This window comes from Aethalodelphis obliquidens, unplaced genomic scaffold, assembly GCF_003676395.1.
Source record: "Aethalodelphis obliquidens isolate GAN/ISIS:26980383/991018 unplaced genomic scaffold, ASM367639v1 scaffold1, whole genome shotgun sequence".
In the NCBI taxonomy this organism is placed as follows: domain Eukaryota; kingdom Metazoa; phylum Chordata; class Mammalia; order Artiodactyla; family Delphinidae; genus Aethalodelphis; species Aethalodelphis obliquidens.
Window position 1 is genome coordinate 98,879,521 of NW_020837945.1, and position 25,202 is coordinate 98,904,722.

At 32.5% G+C, this 25,202-nt stretch overlaps 1 pseudogene; it reads right to left on the reverse strand.

The window, feature by feature from the left end:
* Positions 1-10,877: 10,877 nt before the first annotated feature.
* LOC113629497 (dysbindin pseudogene) overlaps positions 10,878-25,202 on the reverse strand; it is a 35,285-nt pseudogene continuing 20,960 nt past the window's right edge.

Below are 25,202 nucleotides of genomic sequence, written 5' to 3' on the forward strand. Positions count from 1 at the left end.
AAGTCTAAACTATTGTTTAATTTTCAAGATACAAATATTATATATTAATATAAAAATATGTAAAATGAATAGGCTATTTGTAGCATTGCTTGTATTTCTAAAGAATGTGAAATACTCAATATGCTAAACTTTTACAAAAACTCGTATTGTTAACTGTTGAATGAGATTAAATAGGAAAAATATCACAAGAAAAATTGGACACTCTCCATATTTCAGGAACAGATTTTTACTTTAGGATTTTTTTTTTTAAAGAAGGAAATGAAAAAGAAAAAGGGGGAGGGAAGGAGGAAGGAAGGGAGGGAGGGAGGGAGGAAAGGGAATGGAAGGGAAGGAAAATTAATAAAAATATATGTTTTAATTAGAATGATTAAATCTAAGAAAGGAAAGGAGATTGAAGATATATATATACACACACACATATATATGTGTGTATATTATATATAGTCACATATACGTGGTCTATATTAGGTAGGGTTAAAAATTAGGTGGGTTAAAAGTAACAAAATCATAACTGTTAGTTTTCCTGGGAAAATCTGGGCTCATAATCATTGTCCTAACATCCTGTCTAGTTAACATTACTTTTGTTCCCAAAAAGTATGTGGCACAAACAACAAATCACATGGTCACATGTCACACAAATACCTAAAAGGCAGTAAAATACACTGTAAACTTACTGTCTTTTAGAACAATCACAAAATGTATTGCTTGATCCCCACTAATCCTTTGTAAAATTTCTATTACATAGTTCTCAGACGATGATTTTGAGGTGAGAAAATAATTTTTTTCTCACTGAAATTGGTGTTTATAATTTTTCTTTAATTATGTTTAATTGAAACTCAAGTATCCTAAATATATCTTCAAATTTAAATGATTGATCACAGTTACTTTTAAAACATTACAAGTGTTAAAATCATTAATATTTTTATATAATTATTCTATTTTTTGTACCTCAAAATACAAGTTAAGCAAAATGAGATTAAACACAAGTACTGAGAATGGAAACAATTTCCTACCTTAGCTATTCCAACCACTCTGTCTATTTTGGATCACGGATGTTTTTGAAAAGGATGGTAGAATCAATTTGTTAATGTGGAAATAAAACCCATTAAAACACATTAATAGGCATAAAGTTTATTACAGAACATGATGACTCACAATTGAAGTAAAAGAATAGAGAGGGCTTTGGACACTCTACTCCATCTGAATGGAGTCCAAAGGTGTATTAAGCATCTGAGTTTGTCTCTCTTAGAAGCTAAGATGATGTCTGGACTCTGTATCCCTATAATTCTTTGGAACCACAGAATAATGTAACATGGAAAACGGAATTTAACTTTTGTCTTTGCCTTCCCTCATTTTTTTCCGCTTGAAGTACTATCTAAAATTTATTGTTTTTCAATTGATTTAAGATACAAGCAATAGAAATATAGAAATGAAATATCAAAATAAATGTGAAAGTTATTTCAAAGGTAGTCTTACCAATCATGTTTCAGATAACTTTTTATGTATTTTTTATCAGTTCAGAATCTATTTCTGGTTATACAGTTCTCAGCAATATGTCCTAGCTGGGAATGGAAAGGTATGGAGAAAAAGACAATCACATTCATAGGTTGGTAGTAAACCAAAGAAAGACACTAAATTAATAAATGTCCTGAGTGGTGTATTTTAGAAATATTGGTTCGTAATAGATAATGATATAATTTAAGCTAGTGCCACTATTAATCATTACTTTTGGTAACAGAATAATATAGACAGCTTGATAAAGTTGTACTGTCTTCTGTTTTTTCACATAAAACAGAATTAAGAGGCCAGGTATGTTTTTAGCTAATGTGCATTATTTTCTCTTCCTTCAAATTTAAAATGCTTAAAATTTTTTTTATCATTATTCTTATAGCCCAAACATTTCACCACTATATGTCTATTTGTGGATATCTTTTCAATTATGTTGCCTGGAATTTTGTGAGCTCTTATAATATGCACAGAAGTTATATTAATCCAAACTGGAAATTTTTCTTCTGCCTTGTGGAAGGTAGAAAAATTACTTCCCAAAGATGTCCATATCCTAATCCCCCAAATTTGTAAATATGTTACCTTACATGGCAAAGTGGACTTAAAGATGTGATTAAGTCAAGGGTCTTAAAATGGGAAGATTATCATGAATTATCCAGGCTGACACAATATAATCTCAATAATCTTTATAAGAGGAAGAAAGAAGGGTTAGAATTAGAGAAGATGTGATGACAAAAGCAGAGCTCAGAGAGGAGAGAGATTTGAAGAAGTTACACTATTGTCATTGAAGATGTAAGAAGGGCCCATGAGCCAAGGGATGTAGATGGCCTCTAGAAGCTGGTATAGGCAAGAGATGACTTCTACCCTACAGCCTTCAGAAGGAATGCAGCCCTACCAATACCTTCATTTTAGCCACATAAAACCCCATTTTGGATTTCTTACATCCAGACTGCAAGATAATAAATTTGTGTTGTTTTAAGCCACTAAGTTTCTGGTAATTGGTAGCAATAAGAAACTAGTACAAAGCCTTTGATTACTACTGTTTTAGCTTTGTTCCCTTCATAGTTGATAATTAAATTTATTTTATATTTGCTCTAAGAATTTTGCATTTTTATACTTTTGCTTTTGTTTTGGAAAAGCTTTAGATGTGTGACTTCCACAATGGTTATTCCATTTACTGTGGTATGGATTCTGATTTTTAAAATTATGTGTCTTTCTCATTCCTGGTGTTAAATATTTAGTTGCCTGTCAGTACTACCTTACTACACCATATCCTATTTCATCCCACCCCACTCTTTAGTTGTGTTGGCTTCTGCTTCATAAAGATTGAAATCATGAACCCTACCGAGAATGTCAGCTTTCTGAACTTTTCTTCTGGGTCTTGCAAGATCTTTTTTTCAGAGGTTCTTTCTGTTCCTCTCTGAGTTTCCTCAGTGAATCAGTGTTTTCTGTTCTCAGTATATTTTCTCCATTGGCCCCTAATTGGTTACTTTTCATTATTCATTGTCACACAGTACATTGGTCCAACCTTAGTGATTTTTAAACAACAGGTGTTACGGAATCTTTTAGCCCCCTAAAAGATCGGGTAGTTAAAGTTTGTCATTTTCTCCACAACTGAAGGGCAGTGTGACATATTTTCAGTCTGGTGTACTCCTATTTTGTTTTTATTTCTGCTATAAACCAGAGTAGTACATGAAAATATTAACTTCAAATATATATTATCTGCCTTCATAAATAATGCCTCATTTATAAGACTATGACTTGACTGACCATTACCTAGTCTGAATATTCAGATTGGTATATTTACTTAGACCATAATTTGATTTCAGAAATGTAGAGTGAGAATGTAGGAAGCAACTTGCCATTCAATTCTGTCTAATAGTTATTAAATACCATGCCCAGAATCTGGCAGTAGAGGGAAGGGAAGAAATGCACTTTGCAGAATTCCTAAGCTGAGCTACACTAGTTCATGCTACAGTTAAAAATTATTTCAACAACCTCGAACCCCAAAAGAGTTTAATAGCCCCAAGTGAAAACATTAATCACACAAAGATGAAACTACAGTTTGATACACATCCAGTTACATTATTTCCAAGAATACAATCTTTAGTTTTGAACTCATTTCATATTATAAAACACCAAAATAAATACAGTTGTTGGAAAACCTGGGAGAAGCATTAATGAAAGTCAGTGACTCAAAAGTAAGAAACAGCACATTGGCAAAATGACTACTTATGACTTTTGTGCTATTTGAGGGAAGAAAACAATACCTAAAGGGTTGCAGGCTTTTAGCATCATATATATTTTTTAATATATAAATATATAGATGTAAATGTGTGTGCTAGTTTGCCATAACACTGAAAATTAATTATATCTACTGATGTATTAATTGAAAATACTCTTACATTGAAAAGTAACAGATACTTATGATTTGTTACAGAAAAATAAGACTAGAATATATGCCCAAAATAGCACTGTTTAATCTATTTAATCCTTCAGGTTTCTCAGGGTCTTTAATGCTGTGCATTTGCTCATTTATAAGTTCAGATGAAGATCTGAAGGGTAAGTAACATGTTGTAGCATTAGATAAGCTTTTAAACTCTTTCCCACGAGCCATGAGAACAATAATGAGTTACTCACTGGAAGGAGCGTGGTCTCCCTGGAGGCTCGGTAAATTATGTTTCTCAAGACCATGAGTTTATTTGTTGCTCTAAACCACTAACAGATTTCACTGGACTGTATGTTTTACCCAGACTAACTTTCTAAAGGCTTTAAAATTCAGAACTAAACAAGTTACAGACTTCACAGGCTTTCGTGGAAATGATCTGTGAACCTGTAAATGTTTTGCTGTAATGCTCTTTTGGGAAGATTCATATTTAGATAAATTTAATTGATTCATAAATTTTTTCAATGCATAGACTTTCAAGATGAATTTCAAGTGTGATTCCTTGATCATGACTGATTTATGTAGGTTATATTGTAGTTCTTATTTAATTAAGATATTTTCATTTTAACAAGAACATACACCCAGCCACAAAAAAAAAAGAAATAAAATGGAGGTATTTTACCAGTACCAAGCATGTGAACTAAATTCAAATATATGCATATCATTAACTGCCAATTTAATCATCGATAAGTTGCTTATCCTATATAATCTTTCATTTCCCTTTGTGAAAAATTAAAATATTGAATTAAATACATTCCAAAAAACCTATCAATTTCAAAACATTGTGAATATGTGTAAAGAAAAATAAATCACAATAAAACAACTTGGTAAGTGTGGCACCAACAAAAGAAATAGACTCTTTGTGATGGTTTAACTTATAGGAACTCATGGGTATTCAACAGGTGATAAAGATTTTACTAGTGAATTTCTTTATTGATCATATTTTAGGATTGTCCATTAGGGACAAGGTAAACTAGGTTATTATATCAGTATATCTCTGTTTATAATTTCCTATTTAATTATATAATCAGAAGAAAAATACCTTTTATGCCTGAATGTGAAGTGGGCTTTTTTGCTGAAAAGGACTATAAAATTTTCGCTTGAGTGATTTCTATCCATAGAGAATATTGCTGAATTGGATACACTAAAAAAAAAAAATCTACTTGCATATGCTACAAATTCATGTCATCCAACCATTAGTAGATGGAACACCATGAAAGCCAGAGGAGGAATCAAGAAAAACTAAAATATTCTGTATAAAGAACAAAAATTTGGCAGAAGAAGAAAAGGAGAGTAGTGAGACTTTATTGGCTGCTAGAGAAATGTATTATAATGCAGGTAATTGAGGATAAATTTGGCCAGTAAAAATACCCAGTTGTTAAAAGATCAGAATGCTTTCAAAACTCTTATGAAAATCTCCTCCTTTTATTGAAGATTTTACCAAAGCTGCTATACTGAAATATGTCTTAAAATAATTTTAATTTCACAATGATTTCTCATAAACATTAAAAAATATATCTTTTGATCTACTTCCTCCCCCAAATTCTACCCTCATCCCCAAGTGGAAACACAATTAACTGTTTTTATCATTTTTCTGTTTTCTATAAACATGTACATATATATAGTTTTGTTTTGACTGTTTGTGTTTTAAATAAACAGGATAATAGTAAAATGAAATTTTAAAGCAATTTAGATTATGTTGCATTTAAACATTTTTAAATTTTCACTTTGTTTGCTTAAATTAACAATATGTACAGGAAATTTTTCCATGCAAGTACACAGTGACCAATTTTATAGTTTTAAAACATACACATTAAAGTAGATACTGCTCTCATTGTATTTAAATTTTTTTATTACTAGTGTATCAAAAACATTGATTTTGTGTGTGTTTCGCATTTGTCATACTCATTAAACTCTTTTATTACAGAAAAACGTATTAGATTCTTATCATTAAACGTGTCTATTTAAATAATAATTTTTTTCTTTCAAATGTGTATAATTTTTGTTTTTTTGTCTGATAATTCATAGAGCTTCCAACTGTTAACATTAATTGGAAATAGGACCATCTTTTCTTATTTTTTACTTTAGTGTGAATGCTTTAAATTAATTCTTTATTAAATATGATATTGTTGTGGTTCTTTAAAAGATATTAAGTCATTTATATTCCCATTTTGCAATTACAAAGAAAGCATCAGAAATGTTTTTAATGTTATCATATGCCTTTTCTTTATTTACTGAGATTTTATTATGCTAATCATCCTTTAATTTGGGGGAATTTCCCAATGTACCATTCTTGAATTCATGAAATAAAGTCTACTTGCTCATGATGTTTAATGTACAATTTTGGTATGTTTTTTTGTATAATTGTATTCATGTTTAAAATTTAGTGTAAATGCATTTATTTTCCATGCCCAGTTTTGGCTTCAGGATCATGATACCAAATATAAATTTTTTTAAAATTTTATTATTTTTGGCTGCATTGGGTCTTAGTTGCAGCATGTAGGATCTTTCATTGTGGCATGGGCTCTTCGTTGTGGCATGGGGTTTCTCTCTAGTTTTCTGCCTACTGGATTTCTCTTCTCTAGTTGTGGCGCACAGTCTCCAGAGCATGTGGGCTCTGTAGTTTGCAGCACGTGTGCTCTCTCATTGAGGCGCATGAGCTCAGTAGTTGTGGCACCCTGGCTTAGTTACCCCGTGGCATGTGGGATCTTAGGTCCCTGATCAGGGATCGAACCCACGTCCCCTGAATTGCAAGGCAGATTCTTTACCACTGGACCACCAGGGAAGTCCCCCAAATATAAATTGAATACAAAAGTACTCAATTATATCAGCTCTCATACTAAAAATAACTGAACTCAACACTCCAAGTAAAAGATAAATATCACCACACTGCATTAAAAATAAATGTGGTGCATTTGCAGTGGACATACATTATATGTAAAAATACAGAAATTTTGAAAGTAATAAGATGGATAAGAAAAAAAAATTGAAAACACTAGCCAAAAATGGTAAAAAATATATTAATAGCAAAATATACTTCAATGAGAGAATGTTATCAGTGATAAAAGAGGAAAACTTCATAGTGAAAAGGGGATTATTCAAAAGAACATAAGAATCCTAAATTTGTATGAGCCGAATGAGACATCTTTGAAATACATAAAGCAAGAGTTTAAATATATAAAAGGAGAAATAAACAGATTCAAAATTATAGTTGGATATTTTTAACACACTATTTTCTCAATAAATAATAGAGCAAGTGGACAAAATAGTCAATAAATATATATAAATTAGCAAAAAACATTAATCAACTTGACATAATTTATACTTTTAAACACAACTACCAAACCACTTTTTTTTGAGTAAATATGGTCCACATTCCAAAAATATAACATATTCTAGGTCATAAAGTAAGTCTCAAACATTTAAAAGCTTTGAAATAAAGATTTTTTTTTCTGAGTAGAATTAAATTGCACTAAAAATCAACAGGGTTTTCTAGAATTTTTTAAACGTTTGAAAACTAATCAACATAAGGATTTGTGCACTGGTTACTACAGACTGCCGTTCATAAAGCATTACAAAATATATATAAATTCAGGAAAAATTGGTCACTTAAAAGAAAGGGAATAGAAGAAGACCTACAGTTTGGGGCATAAAAGTTTGGAAATTTTGACATTTCTAGAACTAAAAGAGATAAGCTTGAAGAAGTTTTTGAGTGGTAGAGGCACACTAAAACTTATTAATACCCTGAAGCAAAAATCAGATTAGTTTTTTTGTTGTTTTTTTTTGCTGTTTTTGTTTTTGTTTTTAAGACTTCAATTTGGAGAGAATCATATTGTCAAGGAGAGTATAAGACTGGTCTAAAACATTCTGTGACTCTTCGGTTCATCTTAAGCAATTGTGGAGAAGCATGTGGAGGCTGCCCAATAAGTAATGAGAGGCTACTGGCCTATGTTCATTTCAGATATAGCCAGAGAAGCCAGTACATGAATAGTAACCTCCAAATGAGCAGAATCAAGAGCAACAGAGAAAAACAGACACAGCAGTTCCTTCCAGAGAGTAGAATCAGAGCCTAAAATGAAACTCATACATGACAGCAACATTTAAGAATTGCTAGTGACCTTTACTGCTCTAATCTAGTTTTTACTCTTCCATTACATTAATTTCTCTATAGTTATCTCTCCCTGCCTCATTACTGTTATTTGATTGTTGAGGAGTGGTGGTGTGAAGAAAAGTTTCTAGTTCTTATGTTGGCCAACCACAAGGATCCATGTTGCCATCTGACAGAGAAGACTGTATATCCTCTAGAAATCCTTGAATGTAAATTATATGTAGGAATTGGATGAAACTGTGGTTTTTCTTCATTGGCAAGTGGTTAAATATATTCTAAATAAGAGAGTGGGAGTAAAATACATATTTGGTAAGCAAAATGTTAGATTTTGCTAGAGATTAATCGATGTGCATAAAACCCAATGTACTCTTTTTCCTGGGAATACAGTCAGGATATATTTTCTGTGCCTTTTGGAGTGAAGTTGAACCATACATAGAACTAGGTTATGGCCAATGGAATGTAGAAGAAAGTGATATATACTACTTCTATGACTGAGCTGTAAGTACTTCTCACAGAGCATTCTCTATTTCCTTTTTTCCCAATCTGCATATATGATAAAGAGGATAAACAGCAAATTCCAGCAGACTAAATGATAGTATTTAGTCACTGAATGGTGGTGGAGATACATGTCCTGCAGACATACACATATAATCTCAGACAATTAAATCTTTAATAATAGTTTAAGCACCTTGCAGGAACAACATCCATGAAAGCAAGGTTTCCATTTGCAAGACCAATAATTGATGGAGAAAGAGATAAATTTTAGATTCCAAGGAGCTAGAGATTTAAGCACCTGGACCACCATAGTTTATTCCTGGGTCTATAGAATAGGGACAACTATGTGATGACAGAAGAAGCATTTTTCCACACAAATATAAGTGTGCTTTTGAAAACCAGATGGCAGAAGATAATCTAAGTCATTATGACTTGGGTTTTAAAACTGATAGGTCCTTTAAAGGGGCCCAGAAACATTACCTCCCTGAATTTATACCCAATGATGGAAATTATTAGGATAATTTAATAGAAGTCCAGAGAAGTTGTAGGAAAACCTGAAAGCAGAAGAGAATTTTGTTTTACTTTTATGATGTGGAGAAAGGATTTTGAATCACTTAGGAGATATCCATGTTGGAAATGTTTCCTGAAACACAGAATAGTGATTGCTGAGGGCTTTCTCTACATGTGAATCTTAGAACAAAATTTCAATGACCAAAATACTATAATGATAGTAGAAATTCTAGGAGGTTTGACTAACTGGAAAAGACTAAAGACAGTTTGCAGACAGCGTGAACTTCATGCATGGAGCTCGTATTGATGCATGTGGACATTATTCCAGGTCATAAAACTCTGAGATCAGGCAGGAACCGTGACACAGAGGTAGAGGCCAGAGGAAAGAGTAAAGCACGTGGATGAGTGACTCTCCAGTACTCCCTTGGGACAATACATAAACTACTGCAAATAATTGGACTGGTAAAAGGTTAGAGAACTGAACCCTAAACTTGGAAGAATATTTATCCAAAATTAGACTGTTTAAAAAATAGAATGAATTTGGCAAGATTAATTTTTCTACCACAGGTAGAAATGGAAGTTGTTAACTAAGTTAAGTTTATTATATGTCTGGGAAGAAAGTTAAATTTTCTGCATATGAGCTACACTATAAATTTTAAACTTACATTATTTTTTATTACACTTCCTTGCTTTTGAATAATATTTACCTGGTGACTTCTATGAATTTCATTATTTTTGTTCTTTTTGGGATGGCTTTAGGTATGTATAATTTAAGTATACATACATGGATATTTTGATTATTCATCATTTATATGCTTTATATAAAACTGTAGGTATGTCTATTTTGAATCTTGTTATTTAACACTTGCACGTTTATTGTGGTTTCTTTTGTCCTTATATTTATTCCAAGTGTTTATTGTATGTTTGGAACTCACCCATGTAGTCTAATTTTTCTTTTTAAAATTTTGTTGGATTATTTAAATTTGTTTTTTACTATTTAAAGTTAGAAAGCATATGTCCTATTTATTGATTTAAATACTGAAAGAAAATAATAAAGCAAGTTTTAGATATATGTTTCTCAGAATACCAAAACAATAATAGTGCTATCCTGCATGTTATTTGGAATTCATAAAATAAATAAAATAATAATAAACAATTAAATTAATTAAAATGAAGATAAATATTTTAATATTTCAAAAATTAGAAACATGATAAAGAAAAATGCTGAACATATGTGATTAAAAATTAAAGAATAATTTAAAGAAAAATGCTGAATATGGATGATTATTTTAATATATTTATTAATAAATAAAATTAATCCAAAATTATACAAAAATTATTACAAAATGAAAAATAAAAATTTTTACACAGAGATGGAAATGATATAATTTTTTTTTAGCATTTCAACAATGTTAATAATATAGGAGGAAAGATTCCCATATAATGTTAAGAAAACTTAGATACAAAGCCAGATGTATATATACATTTTTATACCAATTACATAAATAGAAAATCTCAAATAGACTGACTCTTTCACATGCACAAACTGGTAAGAGCTACACTAAAAATAGTATTAAGGATTATTCTGTGCTGTAGGATTATGTGTATATTTCCTTTGCCTTTTTAACTTTTTTTTAACATATTCTGCATTTTCTAAATATCTTCAACTAAAGCCTAGAACTATAGAATGAGGCAAAACAATGTCAAGACAAATATGGCATGATGCATCCTCTTTGATTTTGGGGGTCTAACAATAGAACAGGACTTATGAGGACTTTATTCCATGTCCCTTCCATTCTAGGGAGCATGGCATTACACTATCTCTGCACACCCAGGGAGAGTCCCTGCTGCCAGGGGGCCTTCTCCCCAACTGCCGCACCTCTCAGCTATCTGCAGGTAACCTGTGGAAAGGTACTATTCCACGTCCTGCGAGACGGCCTCCTCAAAAACCTTCTGCTGCTCCTTCAGCCTCATTTGCTGGGTACGCTCCATTTCCAAGACCTTCTGGGTGTGCTCTACATCTAGTTCAACTTTGAAGATTTCAAGTTCATTCCTCTTATTTTTCCTGTAATTTTCCAGTTATTGGGACTGCTTATATTTTATCTTTCTATTGCCCATATAAAACCTCCAGATTCAGCAGGTGGGGTTTTTTTTTGTGTGTTTTTTTTTTAAACTGGAGAGGAATTCAGATGAAAGTCCTGAAATCTGGAGAGCCTGAGGAGGGGGTATCCTTGAGAGAATACAAGTGTTTCCTACCCAGTTAACTCATCTGTTTTTCCTTTTTTTTTAAATTTAATTTATTTATTTTTGGTTGCACTGGGTTTTCATTGCGGTGCACGGGCTTCTCACCACGGTGCCTTCTCTTGTTGCAGAGCCCGGGCTCTAAGCCCACGGGCTTCAGTAGTTGTGGTACTAGAGCACAGGCTCAGTAGTTGTGGTGCACGGGCTTAGTTGCCCCGCGGCATGTGGGATCTTCCCGGTCCAGGGGTCGAATCCGTGTCCCCTGCATTGGCAGGTGGATTCTTAACCACTGCACCACCAGGGAAGCCCCAGCAGCTGGTTTTTATCTCCTAAAAACTAGCCATTAAATATGTCAGGTTTGCTGTCATAAATTCTAAATCTGGTATTAAACCTGAAGTTGCTGAGGATGCACCTGTAACTCTTAGCTCTGTCTTCTTTTTCTCCCAGTGTGCTGAAAGCATATCCACCTTGCTATCCACCAGCTCTCTAGCACCGGCACATTCTTTGGTTCTTCTGTGAAGTGCAGCCCACGTATCTTCATACCTGCTAAGTAATTCTAGTCCAGCAGAGCACTTTGGCAAATATGGGATATTTTGGGGCCAATTTTTCCAGTTGTTGAAAAGCTTTCTGAAGTATATTAGTTAAGAAGAATTATAGAAAGATTGTTATAAACTAACTCAATATTTTATCTTATTTCTTTAATTCTAATATAATACCTATTCTCAACAACATATTAAAAAATGTTTTAAAGCTATTTAAACTTAAGCTATCTATGTTTTAAAGGCATTTTAACTCATGCAAGTTCTGCTTTTTGATGAAATAAAGTATTCCCAGTTCTCCTTTATCTTCTCTAGTTTCAACATGCTTAGATTCCAGTGCACTATTCACTTAGAATACTCTTTTTCATATTCTGCCTATTCAAAGGTCTCTGAAGGAGAGAAAGAATTATTCTAAGAATAAACTCTTTGCTTTTATAAATTACAATCATCTTCCTTCTTGGGAGGACTTTGTGATTTAGAATTCTTTCTAAACTCTGGCACCTTTGTTCCATTCAAAATATTATTGTAGAATTTCCAAGTACCTCAAGGATAATGGGAGCTTTTTAAATTTGAATCTCTACACATCCTCCAAGGGAAAAACTTCTGATCAACAAAGTTAGATAAGAAAATCTTGCATAGTTAATATTAACAGCATAACTAGGACACAGAGAATACACCTTCAGTTTACTTTAATGGTGCATAGCCACCCAAGACCACAGAGTGTGTTTAATGCCTGTACTTAAGTGGAGCCCACGCCTGAATGGAGGTTAACAGGCAATTGTGATGAACACAGGAGAGTGCTGTACGGTTCTAGTAGGGATGACCACAGATAACATCTAATAATATTTATATTTAGAAGCAGAGGATCCTAACCATGGTAAGAAAACACAGAGAACATTTAATAGGGAATTAAACAGAATGACTTTAAATTATGTGATACCAAAGACGGCAGTGTCATACAAGCAACAACTCTGAAGGCAATGGAGGATCCTCAGGGACTCTTTGGAGGCTTGGTGGTGAACAGAAATAAAAAGATGGCTGAAAATCAAAACCTTACTAGAATTAGAAAACAGCAAAGAATCAAAATGTGTTAGAACAGAAGAGATTCTATTACTTTCCATTTGTTGAAGAAAGAAAACTGTAGCAGCAGGAAAGGTTTCTCTTGAACTAAGAATTGAAGTATGCCACCAAACCTCACCTTTATATAATTTTTCTGCTGTTAGTCCCAGAAAAATCAAACAATAATTAAAAACATCAACAAAATATGAACACTGATCCCATCAGAGCTACCATAATAAAAGAAAGCATAAACATAATATTTTTAGGCAAAAATTTCTCTGAACTAAGCTAAGAACAAAAAAGAAAAGTGTAAGACAACATTCTGACCTGAATTAAATGTAATTAAACAAGCATTTGCAGAATTGAAATAATACCACAAATCAGAAATACAAAGAATCTGACTACAAATGGACAAATAAAAGAATATAAAATCAGAATTGAATGAATTAAAGAAATGAGAATAAAAGACTAGAATCTCTGGAATGAAGGTTAAATGACAAAGGTTTCCAATGGAGAATATATACAATCAAAAACATAACATAGGGCTTCTCTGGTGGCACAGTAGTTGAGAGTCCGCCTGCCGGTGCAGGGGGCACGGGTTCGTGCCCCGGTCCGGGAAGATCCCACATGCCGCGGAGCGGCTGGGCCCGTGAGCCATGGCCGCTGAGCCTGTGCGTCCGGGGCCTGTGCTCCGCAACGGGAGAGGCCACAACAATGAGAGGCCCGCGAACCACAAAACAACAACAACAACAACAACAAATGGGATTTAGAAAATAAAAGTGAAAAAAAGCCCCAAAATGTCTAAAAAGGTAAAAGTCATGAGAAAGAAGTTGTGTGTGTGTGTATTCAAGACATACAGCAAATTAGACAAATTTTTACAGAAATATTCTACTTAATAAATGAAAAAGAATTATAGAATTAAAATATTATTTTTCTATACCTAATATTAATCAGCAATGACTATTATTATGATAAAATAAGAGACAGTAGTGCTTCATGACTTTCTTTGTGGAAGAACACAGCTGCCCTTATGGCATAATAGTCCAAAAGGGAAAAGCCTTCTAGATCTAACTAAGAATTTACAGGATGTAAAGAAGGCAGAGGGGTATGTTAAATCATACCATGGGGATGCAATCAGCATTATCTAGACAGTAGAAAACTCTAAGGACAGGTAAATCTGTGTCCTCAACAAATGAATTATAAGAGGAGGCAGGGAGAGAGAGAGAAGTGGAGGCTACAGCTAAAAACAGACTTTAAGAGACATAGCAACTAATGTGAGGATCTTATTTGGATTATGATTCAGAAACATTATCAGCCAATTGAAAATTTGAATACTGAGTGAATATGTGATGGTAGTAAGTAACTACTGTTAATTTTTTTTTTTTTGCAGTACGCAGGCCTCTCCCGTTGCGGAGCACAGGCTCCGGACACTCAGGCTCAGCGGCCATGGCTCACAGGCCCAGCCGCTCCAAGGCACGTGGGATTTTCCCAGACCGGGGCACGAACCCGTGTCCCCTGAATGGGCAGGCGGACTCTCAACCACTGCACCACCAGGGAAGCCCTACTGTTAATTTTAAGTATGATTATGTTGCTACCTTGATGTTACTTTTTTAAATATTTTTCTTACAGAGATGTGATTGGATACCTATGCTATTCTTTTTTAGTTCATGAAGTTAAAACAGAATCATAAGGTCTGCCCAAAGTGAAAAGAAAGGCTTCTCGCTAGAATCTGCAGGTCAAGGTCCCTCAAGTTCTCCTGTTTCTTGGAGTTGGCAAGCAGTCCTCTGAGGCTTTGGAGTACTTAGGTCTCATCCCTGTGGTCCTCCTCCCTCATTTCATACTCCATTCCACAGTTTGTCCTCTTATGGGCTATCACCAAAGGAAACTTCACAGCCTCAAAATTAACTCCATATAGAGCTCCAGCACAGCTTAATTATCAAACAAAATCAAATGATAAGTTTGTTAGGGATTTTATGGTTTCCTTTGTGGATTTTAATACTAAATATTTAATATATCTCTCTACTTATATCCCTACCTCTATCTCTCTCTCTGTCTGTCTCTGTCTCTCTCTGTCTCTCTGTCTCTCTCTAACATGAGCTTCAAGAACTTATGGAATAGAGTGGTGAAAAAAAAAACATCTCTACTCTCACTCTGGTGGAACATGGCAAATAAAATGTTGGGTTGAAACTTATAGAATCCAGACAAAGTTCTAGCACATATTAGTGTTGAACCTTAGACAAGACTTTTTTTTTTTCGATCTTCAACATACCACATACCAAAGAGAAATTCCCATTACAGTAGATCTAACAGAATTGTCTTCATCAGATGATGACATATGATAAAGGGCCATTTCCACCACAAAAAGCAAGATTTCTGCTTGATCAACAAATTATTTGTTTTTTCAATAGTTTATAAAAGTCGAATCCCAATAAAAAAGGAATACACATAAAAATCTATACATAAGTTTTTGTAAAATTAAGGGAGAGTTCATATCTAATGCAACTAGGAATAAACATAGCCTCTATATTCATCCTATACATATGTGCAAATACATATATACACATATGCATACACTTAAATGTTTTGTTTATAATATCCTTGGTATTAAAATTATAGTTACAATATTTATAATAATTCTTAATGCAAGGTGTATATACCAAATTAATACTTTGTAGATATTCATTTAAAGAATTTCTAATACCTGAAATATAATTACCTTTATTTTGTAACTTTTGCTTTACATTATGATTCAAAAATAACTATGAAGAAGTGGGGCAAATTCATTATTTTTTTCTTCTACACTAAGATATTTAGATTGATGATGAAGCACATCGTTAACCAAGGTAAAGAGAGGGACTCCTTACAGCTGCAGCTGGGAGTGAAAATCAGAAGATCTAAAGGGCAACTGTAGCTTGACACTTAAATTTTGGAAATAACAAGCTCTATCAATTTTATTTTTAGGAATATTTACTGATACGGAAAAATTTACAGGATTAATTAAGTAAAAATGCAAGTTGCATAAAAATTCATAAACTCATAACTTAAACATATATTTCTATAAATATAAATTTAAAATTCGGTATTCAAAATATTAAATGAACATCTTGGAAAATATTAGAATAAACAATTAGAAACAAGAAAAAAATCAGTAAAGTTCATTATTTTATCTTGTGTGTTACATGATAGCCACCTTGGTTAGAACATATTTTAAAATTCTTCTGCTTCTTTATGTTTTTGTTTTTCTCAGAGAAGCTTGTACTTTTTATAATAAAAATATGGAAACTTGCCAAGAGCTTAAATAAAAAAAATCCAACATCAATAATGCCATATTTGTTAATGTTAATGCTATATCTGTTATAATATAAAATACAAAGTGCAAACCAAAATAACACCTTATGTTCCCTCACAATTATTCTTGTAATAAGACATTTCTTGAAGTTTTCATCAAGGTTAAGAGTGAACTAATGGTTCAGTAATTCAAAAGATATTATTACCTTCTGTGGAAAGCTAGAACAATCAGCGTAAGAATGACTAAGGGGAGAAAATCCTTAAGGTCACTTGAATTTTTCTTTGCAGTTGTCTAATCTGTATCTTCAAGAAAAATTGATTCTCCTTATCTTGAAAGACACTGGAAATAGTTACATAATAGAATATGAAAAATTTGGAAAATATTATGCCTCACACAATTTTGAATTATTGTGTTGATCATTTTATTTGTAATGTCCTCTCCAGAAATGCAAAGCTCCTCACAATTATTACATTATTTATATCTACTGGCTTTTTCAAGTGGTAAAATAAAGTAGAATATGCACAAACAGCAAATGTTCATTACATAATTAAGGCACTCAAAAGGCACACTATTATCTATTCCAAATTATTTGTCAATTTTAACATTTCTGTTCTTCAAAAAATAAGATCCTACTTCTACTACATGGAAATAGGAAACAACAACAAAAAATAAGCTCATATGAATGTTATTTAATGTATTTGTTTATTTCACATTGCGTCTGCCTGAAAAATGCTTAAACTGGCAAGCAATTCCATATGTTTAGCCAAGCAGTCAATTTTTCTAAAAATATAATCATAACTCTATTATAGAGTTTCTATAAATTACAAATAACCTATAGAACAATTATAAAGAGCATGAGCCCTGAAGGTGAAAATTTCATAGGTTCAAATCTCAGCTTCACTAGTAACCAGAACTTTGCTCTTAGGCAAGTCAAGTCCCTTAGTTTCTTCGTATTTAAAATAGGATAATAATATAGGGTTATCGTGAAGATAGAAATGACTAATATCAGACACAAAAAAGCACCATATAAAATCTAGTCATTATTATAATTATTAGTATTATTTCTGCTGATAATATTATATTTACTATTAGTAGTGTTAGTAACACTGAAGGTAGTATTATTTGAATTTTACTTGCAATAAAAACTCAATAACATATTCTGATAGTCTGTGGTAGAATATTAATTCCAATTTCCTGATCATGAAGCCATTTCTAGTGTACAAATGAAATCTCTTAGTATTTTTTCAGAAGAGAAGAAAAGCACTAAGATGTAGAGGCATTTATTGTCTGCAGATTATTATGTGAAAATTTCTAAGCATGTTATTGAATTTTTGCAACAATTGAGGTAATTATTTTTTGTTCATATTTTATAGATGCTGAAGCTTTATACTCTAAATGTTTGGCAGAGTGAACACTGCTTTTCTGTAGAAAAAGGAAAACTCAGTCTTTGACCCACGATATTATAATTAAGCCATTCTTTAGATGTAACACAAAGTAGCTGTATGTGTTTACTTTTCTGATATGGAAGTGACACTAATTGTCACATAATCTATTTGGAGAAAATGTAGGAGTATGGAAAGATATTGAGAGACATATTTTGCCTAAATCACAGGGTTTTTTTGTGAGGGTCCCAGGAAATGTTTGTAGAAATGCTTTGTGAACTGTGAGAATATATGCCACTGGAGCACTGCACAGCTTTGGGAGTGCTGTCGTAGTTTTGTGTGTGCGTTTCTTGTTGTTGTTTTGTTTTTGACAAAATTGGAGTATTCAGTAGAATTTTTAAAAATTCAAGCTGGGAGTCACACATACCCCAGAAGAGATGTAGTTAACTTTTTTCTTTTTCTTCTTTATAATATCATAATCTACAAATGGTTTTTTAGAATACTGTGTTAAATATTGTTTTGACTTATATTCCTTTTTATTTTTTAATATTCTATAAGCATTCAATAATGGTCCTTGAGAACTTGTTTGCCTCTTGGAATATGTATGTAGAGATAATTCCAAAATTTTCGTTTTGGAACTTTTTTTATAAAACATGTTACTATTTCAAGAATAATTATTTTAAAAGAATTATATGCTCATTTTGATTTTACATAATATTTTAGAAAGTACTTCTTTTGGCTATCCTGTATTTATTATAAGTAATGACATTTGCAATGAAACTAGTAGCTTGCAAAGCAATAATTATCATTATTGCATTCTCAATTGTAGAATTATACATAAAGCAATCACTAGAGCATTAAATTTCAGCCTGTAATAAACCTAAGAAAACATGTTATTCAGCAAGTTCATTTTATAAATGAGGAGATCTCAACACAAGGTTGGATGAGACAGATCCTGGACCTTTGCATCACATCCCATAGTCTCCTAGGGATTCTGTCAAAAGAAAACACCTAAAAGTGGCTCAACATGATTTAGCATGCAAATCACTGGAGGAAGTTTAAATTTATTAGTAGGCTTTATGAGTTAAATTTCAGAAATATCGTAGGTTTTATTAATAGAGTTTCAGCACTATAATTTTAAGATTCTGTGTCTCTTCAACTCTCCTACTGAAAGAAATGATTGTGATTTCTTAACCACTGTATCCTGGTGCCTGGCACATTGTCATCATCATCATCATCATCACCATCACCATCATCATTATTAAATATGTGAATAATTCTTACTATACTCTAGACACAGTTCTAAGAGCATTGGATAGATTATTTCCTTTTATTCTCACAGTCACATGAGGTCAGAACTATTATTATCATACTGATTTTACAGATAAGGAAACTGAGGCAGAGAGAGGCTAAGTTACTTGATAAGCATACACAGCTGAAAAGTGGCAAAATCAGTATTTAAACACAGAATTTGGTTCTTCAGCATGCATTCTTTACCATTGTACCATGTTGCTTCAGCTATATGTTCCATTAATTATGCATTCATTAGCTGATTTTTAGTATAGCCCAGTGAAGTATTTAGAACTCTGCTCAATATTCTGTAGTAATCTAATTGGGAAAATAATTTGAAAAAGAATAGATACATGTTGATGTCACAGAACCAATGAGAAGATGCTATGGTCTGAATGTTTGTGTCCCCCCAGAATTTATATGTTGAAATTCTAATCCCCAAAGGTGATGGTATTAGGAGGTATAGCCTGTGTGAAGTGTCTAAGTCATGAGGGTGGAGCCCTCCTGAATGGGATTAGTGCCTTGTAGAAGAGGCTCCAGCCCTCCAGAGCCCCTTCTACCAGGTGAGAACACGGCAAGAAATAGGCAGTCTGCAACCCAGAAAAGAGCCTTCACTAAAATCCAACCATGCTGGCACCCTGACCTTGGACTTCTAGCCTTCAGAACTGTGAAAAATAAATTTCTGTTGTTTATAAGCTAAAAAAAAAAGAATAGATACCTGTATAAGTGAATCACTTTGTTGTACACCTGAAACTAACACAACATTGTTAATCAACTATATTATATATATTCCAATATAAAAGAAAAAGTTAAAAAAATCTACTGTATTCTCAAAATTACAGAAAAAAATAATCAAAGCACTCAAGTGCCTTATCCAAGCTTATGTAATAAGAGGTACAAGTGACATTCAGAAAGGGAAAAACCTAAATATAATTCCAGTCCTCTTTCAACATCATCTTAAATTAACAGGTTGGAATATATCAGAAGAAAAACAGGCTATACTGAGGACTGATTCTAAACTTAAATTCATATTTTTCTAAGACAAAATATATATCAAAATATCTTTAATAGCAAATCATAACTTGGAGGGCACAAGCACAAATGTAGACACAAGAGCAAGGCAAATAATAATTTTGCAAATGCCTCTTATAAACAAATTGCACAGAGTATTTCAAAGGCTCAGCAAGCACTTTTCTACATGGTGAGCATGATTCATGCCCACCCCCATATATAACTCCTCCATAGTCTTCTTACAGTGTATCTTTTCTGTTTCCTGCTTTAAATGTCCATTTTCAAAGAATCATTAAATCAATAAGAGAGTGTACTGGGAAATTCATGATAAGATGAATACCAATATAGTTTTTGCTTACATTCTTTTTTCCCTCAAACTTGAATAAATTAGGAGTCTATATGAGTAATGTCTGTAGCCTTATTGTTCTTATATAATCTTCAAGCATCAAGCTCCAGAATAAAAGATCTTAATCACCTCCCTAGGGCCCCTGAAACTTCAATTACTTCACCTAAAACAAAATCCCCCCCAAAATGGTATTCTAATTACCTACTTTTCTTTAGGATCAAAGAGATAGTACAAGAAAGACCCTTATAAAAGGAAAAAATTTTTGAAATAGCAATATATTGATGCAAATCATATTAATAAATTCTTATCAAATGTTAGAGGTTCTGTATATAGTTTTCTTCCTATTTTCATGATGTGTTTTTGGTTCTAGAATTGTAATATAAAGTTGATAAATAAGGAAAGGCTAGGATAGTATAATGAGTTAGAGTATTTTTTATTTTATTTTCAACAGAAATAATAAAACCTGTTTTCTGAGACTTGTTTTTAACTCACCTACTCATTTCCAATTCAGTTCTTGTTTTTTTGTCATTCTATAGCACCTCCCTGAACAGAGAACTTTTGATCCTGAAACTGGATAAACTAATTCAGATTCTATTCAAGCAGTTCCTACTGAATAGGATGAAAAATGTGGTCAGTTGATTTGTGTCTTCAGTGAAGATAAATGCCTAGTAGTGAGTAAATATTGGATGCTTATGAACTTAAAATTAAACTACTAGATAAGTAAAATTTCTGGTCTCTACTCTGTGCCAGTTTCTGATTATGTTTTATTTTCCCTCCCCTCTTTTCATCTTCATATCTCAACATCAAACAGGACTAGGCCAAACTGAAAATCATGGCCTCATACTTTCTAGTTAGTATCCGGCCTACTTTAATCTGGCATCTTTCACCATTGAAATTTGCCCATTTTAGTGAATTATTTCAATCTTTATGTTTTACTTGCTCTTTGTACATTGTAAACAATTATTCATACCTTCATGGAAATTTTCTCCTACTTTGCTTATGAAAAACCAGTTTTGTACAGTTTTTATTGTTTAATTATGAACATTCCATTTCAATTCACACATCTGTTTCCTCTTCTCCTCTTTCCCTCTCCTGTTGTTTTCCCTCTTTGTGTATCTCTGTCTCTTTCTCTGTCTTTGTCTCTCTGTCTCTCTCTCAGTCTCCTCAATTTAAAATGCCTGTCTCAAAGATTTCATCCATTCCTTGGTTTACTAGTCATACTCTGAAGCCTCCTAAATCTGTATCTCTAGTCCAGGTAACTATCCTGGGTTCCAGACAAATATATACCTAAGTACTGTACATCTTATCTGAGCCCTCCCATAGACATGTGAAACTAAACATGCCGAATGTGAAAAATGCTTGTCCACACTATTTCCAATATCAACATACAACACCATAAACTAAAAAGTTGCTCAAACCAGAAATTATTGAAGCAATTTACACTACTCTTATACCTTTTATCCCCTCTTTCAAATGTATCTGTCATCAGGTTCTGTATATTCAACTTAATATAAAGACTATCCCCACCTCTGCAGTTTCTGGTCTCACAGTGTCTTGGATATTAGTATCTAGTATCATAGTGTATAATATAATGTAAAGTCACATGGTCAGGAATGCCCCATCAAATGTCTCTTCCCAACTGAAAACTAGGTGCTCTAAAATGCAAACTGAGTTATTTTATTTCCCTGCTTAAAATCAATCAACGGTTTCTGTTAACCACAAAATAGATCTTAAGTTAGAAATGGAATAAAAGATTCCTTATGATTTACTCCTTCTTTTGCGATCTTTACCCCATTGTTTTCTTTCTCACTTCTCAAAATATAGTACTATCTGGCTACATCAACTTCCAAAATATACTACACTGTATTATGCCTTCAGGTCGATAGCCATGTTTTCATCTGCCTGGAAGATGCCTTTCCTCTGTATATCCTACACTTCTATCAGGATTCAGTTAAATTATTCTAGAGTAAAATGTTCACTGTATAACTAACCCAGGATAACCTCGTACACCGTTTGGGGGCGGGTCACTTAAATTTTATATCTTTGTTGTTTTTGCCAGATCCATATGAAGTCAATGACTTAGATGCTCTTACTCATAGTGTGATTATTCTTCGCTACTAATTCCACTGAAGTACCACCTTATTTCTTACCAGTTAGAACTAACTCCGATTTCTTATCCCAGGCATTCTATTTACACCCATTTGATTACAGACATTTCTTTCACTCTCCTTTCCCTTAAATAAGCTGGCATTTTTTCAGGGTCTATACTCATCTATTGTCACTGTATGTGATACCTTGCATAACCAGCCTAGGCTCTGAGCTACATTGTAGCAGAGCATTAGAGATCCTCACTGTGAGTCCTGTTTTCATATCATCCATGTTTCTGTGGCAGGACAAATTATTGGTGGATTTGTGTAACCCCTCTGTTGGGGAAACATGGCACTTGGAATTAAACACTTAATCAAGTCTTTGTGATTCAAAGGCCTAGTTATTTTACTATAATAGCCATGAATTGCACAGTGTCTCCATTACCTCTTGTTCCCAATAAATGAAAAGTTTCAAGAAAATAAAGAGAAAATTTGAAACTTTTAATGTGTCACAGATGTCAGATGGCATATAATCTTAAACCCTTTAATCCTTTTACAGATTTAATAAGGTTTAATTTATGTACAATAAACTGCCTATATTTAAATTATACATCTTGGTGTTTTTTAAATATATTCATAAAATATTAAATCACCATCACATTCAAAGTACGAAACATTTCTATCAAACTCTGCAGGTTCCTGTGGCCCTATTAAAGCATCCTTCTCTTTATTCCAACCCCAGGCAAAATCTGATCAGATTTGTGCCACCATTGAATTGATTTCATATTCTAGAATTTTATGAAATGTAATAATATGATGAACAATCTTTTCTCTGTCTTCTTTTATTCAGTAAAATGATATTGAATGTAGCAGTAGTTTGTTCCTACTATTGCTGAGTAGTATTTAACTGTGTAGATATACCATATTTGTTTTTCCATTCTTCTGTTGAGGACATGTATTTTTTCCAATATTTGGTTACTATAAATAAAGTTTCTATGTATATGTGCATATAACTCTGTTGAACATGTGTTTTCAATTTTCATGGTATTGAATTGCCAACCTTGTTTCCAAATTGGTTTCCAGTGTGTATTGGCCTATATTACAGCACAAGATAGTATTTTTATATGGCCAGGATTCAAACATTGGCTATTCGTATGGACCTTCTATAATGATGAGCAAGGCAAGGGCTGTATCCCATTTCTCCCATCTGTAACATGGGGATAAAAACATAACCTTATTTAAGGGTTGCTATGAGCAAAAATTATTATGTGTAATAATAAACATGAAGTATAAAATATAGTCTTTGGAAACAAACTAAATGCTCAAAATCGCATTATCATTATAATGATCAATTTCATGATCTAATTGGTAGATTATGGAAATGTTTAATTGATTTACCTTCCAATGACAACTTGTATAAAGCCTCTGTTAATTGATATATACAAATAAGACAAAACCATCCATAAATGAAAATATTGGTTTGATTTGTTTCTCCTGGTTTCTATAAACTAATGTGCAATTAGTAAAGTCTATTACTTGGGGTCATATGGATAAGATTGGCTGATACAATAAACTGAACTAATTTCCACTCAGTCTCCTGTAGGTTTATGTGTATGTGTGTGATAAGTTCCTGTTATATAATAAAAATTATTTCCTTGAATTTAGTAAGAAAATTAATTTTTAAATTTTATGATATTGATTTTTCACCTTCTGGAGATATTCAGAATTATAATCATCATTCCTATGTTATTTTTAAAAGCTAATTTGATTAGTTACTTTTAGAAAGTTCTGACACATAATTTACTCCCCTAAGCTATTTTAAAATTACATTATATTGCATTAGGTGTTAGATGATTTGTATAGTTTATTTTTTTTAAAGGGACAAAAAATGACCTTTATATTAACTAGATGTTTGCAAAATCTTTTTTCTCTATTTCTCTTTGGAAATACTTGTGTTGTTACCTTACATGTAGGGCAACTTCTATTTAATTCATACATTTATATGCAGAGAGTTTACCAATCTAATTCCAGTTCACAATTGATTTATTGTGAAATATCTATTTACTTAAGTAACAGTGAATGTGATATACTGGGAAGGTTCTGTAAACAAATTGTGTTCATTTCTTGCACCTCAGCAAAAGTTCTCTTTGCTAGGGTTCCAAAAGTGGCTATTATATAACTGGATCTCTTTTTTGTTGTTTGTTTTTTGTGGGTTTGTTTTAGTAACTTCAATAAAGGCATTGAATAACGCCTTCTAAATTGTAATAGATTTGTATCCCCTTAAGAAGTGATACTTTCAAAGAATACAATGATCAAGAAGTGCAGGAGAGATGAAAGTGAGGAGATGAAGCAAGAAAAGTATGGGAAAGGAAGAAAGGAAAGAAATTTAAGTTCTTTGTGGCTAACAGTTGAGAAAATAAAAGATAAAATATTTACATATTCAATACCACAAATAATATGTAATAGTATAATAAACAAATATGTATAAAAAGAGAGTAAAGCAGTGATCTATTTAATCTTTTTATAGAAGTATAGTTGATTTATATTATATAAAATATTATTGTAATGTATTTCTCTGATCTCTGCCTCAACTCACATATGTTAGTATAGGTGAACATGGTTTTGAATACAAGAGCATATATAAAGTTAAATACAAATAAGGTTTTGAAGGAAAATGAAAAATTACTAGAGTAGGTTACCAAAGGTGTCCACAGGCTACAGATTATTTGTTTTACAGTGTTTTAAAAAATAGAAGAAAAGTAAATAAAAAGAAAATGAAAAATATATTGAGCTTTCAAGATAGATGTTTAATGTTTCTAAATCGCCTCAGAATCCTCATAACCACAACAGTGCTAAGATGAATAGCCTCACACATGCTCTCCTATGAACATAC